The sequence below is a fragment of the Macrobrachium nipponense genome, chromosome 12 (assembly GCF_015104395.2).
Source record: "Macrobrachium nipponense isolate FS-2020 chromosome 12, ASM1510439v2, whole genome shotgun sequence".
Lineage (NCBI taxonomy): Eukaryota > Metazoa > Arthropoda > Malacostraca > Decapoda > Palaemonidae > Macrobrachium > Macrobrachium nipponense.
In genome coordinates, this window is record NC_087205.1 from 31,377,068 (window position 1) to 31,381,537 (window position 4,470).

Consider the following 4,470-nt stretch of genomic DNA (forward strand, 5'->3'; position numbering starts at 1 on the left):
GTCTCAGTTCACTCCACATTGCACTTTAAACAAGTTGCTGTTCCTGGTTCCTAAGCGCGCGCGCCACAAACACAGTTACGAACAGCAGACGACGAAACTGCAAAGTTTTATTCCCTAAATTGTTTACTTTACTCTTTAGGGTAAAACATCACAGCAGGCCAAACAGGCCACCTACAATCAACGCTTGCCACCCTCCGAAAAAGTACATTATAACGCGTCCTGACACCGGAGATGGGCATCAGTCGTGACTTGTTGTTGGTGAGAAACGGAGCTAAAGACCTCTACTCTCCTTTCGAAGTAAGAATTTTCTCCAAAGTTAGAAACTAAGGCCAAATTTTAAGATTTAAACAGAGGGTAGTGAAAAGGGTGGCTACGGCAGTGGAAATCTCACCAAAACGCTTTAGAAATTTTTACTTACAACTAAAAATGTTTCGAAGATTGACGCCATCTTGATGTTTACGGAGTCGCTTGTGTCAACAAACTTCCCATTTCCTGTGCTAAATCTGCACACCACTTGTACCCATAGACGCTGGGGCACTTTCATCACAACAATCGTAAACCAACCTCTTACCAGCACTTATTCAAGGGGACTACGGCATTCTTTGCGGCGTTTTGCGCTCTTCAATTGTTTATCAGTGTTGTCAATTGGTATGTGTTTACCCTCCAGACTAGGTATAAGACTTACACAAAACCGGGGAAATAAGTGAAATTAGCGTATCTATTTGTATTATATATACGTACATATTACAGCAATTTTATCATTACTGCATTACTATGACAACTAGAATTCATCGAAACAGTGTGTAAATGCATCAGCGTATGTGTGACGCTCCACTAGATTGGCAACGATGAGTCATTTTTCCTCACGTCGTCTGCTCGTAAGTATACATCCGAAACATTTGTAATTTTTGGGGGTTAATTTGGTTGCAAAAAAGGGATAATAGACATGAATTAAATAAACATTTTGAAGTAAAGTTAAACTAAATATTGAGTAAAGTAAACAATTAAGGGAATAAAGCTTTGCATCTCATAATCAGTGTTGTCATCTGCTGCTCGTAACTGTGTTTGCGGAGTGAGTGCTTAGGAACCAGGAACCACAGCGTGGTTCAAGTGCACTGTGGAGTGAATTAAGACCAAAATGTGTATAATTACAATCAAATAAGCACTATGGAGATTCAGTTGTGATGGCAGTAAGGATAAAAAGCACGATTACAAGGTAAGAATGAATTCAGTTCCAACCATAACCCCGGGAATAACAAGTTTCATACTTTCACTAATATAGGCAACAAAATGTTGTTTTATTGTGCTGATTACAACTGCAATCTTGAGTAAGATCAATAAACGTTACATATATACGCTAACATTGTTCAAATGAGTGCTGGGAAGGCTGGGGAAAGATGGTGGCCGTCACTGATGAGAACCTTCCATGCAAAACGTAGCCGCCATATTGGATTTCAAAACTGCCTTGAAAACATATTTTACGAAGAGCGTCACATGCTTATTTTAGTTCGTATGGGGCTTTCATATATCACATTATGTTGACGAAACTTCAGTCTTTTAAATAGTATGCTTAGAGTTGCAATTGTATTCTTGTTTCACCAATTAAATATCGAGTGAATAAGACCCATCCACCGTGATGAGGGTTGGCCTGCCGTGGTGTTCTACCCTATTTAGTTCAAATTTACTTTATTTAAAAATTTTGATTTAATTCATGTATATTATCCCTTTTTTGCAACCAGATTACCCCGAAAAATTACAGATATTTCCAAAGTAGATACAATCAAATGTTTCTAACGTTTTCGTACATCTGGCTGCCGAAAACCATAGAGGGACGACTACGGATAAGTAAATTATACATATTTTTTTTTTTTGCGTTTTTTGTTTTTGCTAGCACTTTTCATTGATTCAGTCTATATTAGGTAGTATTTTGAATTTCTTTAATAACCGTATGCCAGAAATAAATGTAACCTTTAATGTTTGCATGCTAAGAATGGCAAAATCATCGTTGCCACATTAGTGGAGGCTTCACACATACGCCGATTCATTATTATAAACTGTTTCCATGAATTCTAGTTGTCATAGTAATGCAATAATGATAAAATTGCTTTAATATTTATGTATATGTATATACTTCCAATACATAGCCTAATTTCACCAATTTCAACGTTTTGTGTGTAGTCTTATACCCAGTTTGGAGGGTCAACACATACCGAAAGGCAACAGAGAGAGAGAGAAAGGAAGGCGAAGGAAGAACGAAGAAAGGAAAGGGGGTGGCGGTGGAAGGGGGGGGAGGGGGGGGGAGGGGGTAGGTGGAGCTTTTTACGCGTGTTCGTATCCATTTCTGCATAAGGTGGAGTTTTTGTCTCTTGTACAAGGACAAGTGTCGTTATTCTTTACGATTAGTGATTCACGATACCCTTATAAATTACGGCACTGGGTGTAATGCACTAGAGCAAAATCTCGTTCTGATACGAGTGTTCGTGACAGAATAGGTATTGCCCAAAAACTTGCTTTGCACTGTTCGCTGAAACCCATAGTAGGTATGCTGCTTAGTTGTCAATCAAGTTTTTTGTAATAAAGTATTGTTTACAAGCTAGCTATTGAATAAATTTCTATTTTTCTCAATCAAAACATATGCCCCTCAATGCTAACTTTCCTCTTTTAAGACTTTCTGGTCATTGCAAATTCGGCCCCATAATTTCTTATGGTGCGAAAACAGAGGCCCAGGGACCGAAAACGATTGCGTCACACTACGGCGATAATCCAGCAGTAAAATATCATCATATATCCAAAAGGTAAATAATAAAGATATATATGCGCATTACGATTATAACAAATACATGAAGAGCTGATAATCTGCATGAATAACTGGTAAACTGTTCGCAAGAAACTTGAGTAAAGCAATTATTTACAATAGGTACGAAAGTCAAGATGTCGTGACGTCATAATACAGGACTTAAAAGAACGTTCTAATTCCAAAAAATAATTAGTTAAATTTGAGTCAGAATCGAGTTACTTTTTCAATAACTGATATTTTTAAATTAATCATCATAAATATGTAAAATATTGATGTTTTACTATTTATTTAAAAAATGATTGAAGTGCACTCTTCGTCGTCGTCTTCTACCAAAACAGTTGTTTTCTCGGTGAGGGAAAGTTTTCCGATTGTTGTGATGAAAGCGCCCCAGCATCTGTGGGTACAAGTGGTGTGCAGATTTATCACAGGAAATGGTTAGTTTATTGACACAAGCGACTCCGTAAACATCGAGATTGCGTCAATCTTCTAAATATTTCGAGTTGTGAGTAAAAATGTTGAACGCGTTTTGGTGAGATTTGCACTACGTTTGACACCCTTTTCACTACCCTTTGTTTAAATCTTAAAGTTTGGCCCTAATTTCTAACTTTGGAGAAAATTCTTACTTCGAAAGGAGAGTAGAGGTCTTTAGCTCCGTTTCTCACCAACAAGAAGTCGCGACTGATGCCCATCTCCGATGTCAGGACGTGTTATAATGTACTTTTTTTGGGATTGTTCACGCTGATCGTACATGGTCCACTCTGTACCCTGCGGTTTTTTACCCTATGGTAAACAACCGACTGGACTGACTAACCCACTGACTACCGTGTTTGTGGCCACCCTCCGAAAAAGTACTTTAACACGTCCTGACACCGGAGATGGTCATCAGTCATGAGTTGTTGGTGGTGAGAGGAACAGCTCAAGACCTCTACTCTCCTTTTGAAGTAAGTAGAGTAAACAACCGCATGGACTGTCCCAACACACCGACGGTCACAGATGGCCACCCTCTGAAAGAATACTTATATCGCGTCCTGACTCCGGAGATGTTCATCAGTCACGACTTGTTGTTGGTGAGAGACGCAGCTAAAGATCTCTACTCTCCTTTCGAAGTAAGTATTTTCTCCAAAGTTAGAAATTAAGGACAAATTTAAAGCTTTAAACAGAGGGTCGTGAAAAAGGGTGGCCAACGCAGTGCAAATTTCACCAAAACGCTTTGGAAATTTTTACTCACGCTTAAATAACTTAGAAGATTGAAGCCATCTCGATGTTTGCGGAGTCGCTTGTGTCAACAAACTTCCCATTTCCTGTGATAAATACCACAACCACTTGACCCATAGACGCTGGGGCACTTTCATCACAACAATCGGAACATGTCCCTGGCCACGACATTTTTAAAGAAACTACTGTTTTGGTAGAAGAAGACGACGAAGCGTGCACTAGATAATTATTTAAATAAATAGTAAAACATCAATATTTTACATATCTATGATGATTAATTTGAAAATATTCATTATTGAAAAAGTAACTCGATTCTGACTCAAATTTAAGTAATTATTTTTCGGAATTAGAACGTTCTTTTAAGTCCTGTATTATGACGTCACGACATCTCGACTTTCGTACCTATTGTAAATGAATTGCTATACTCTACTTTCTTGCAGAACAGTTACCAGTTATTC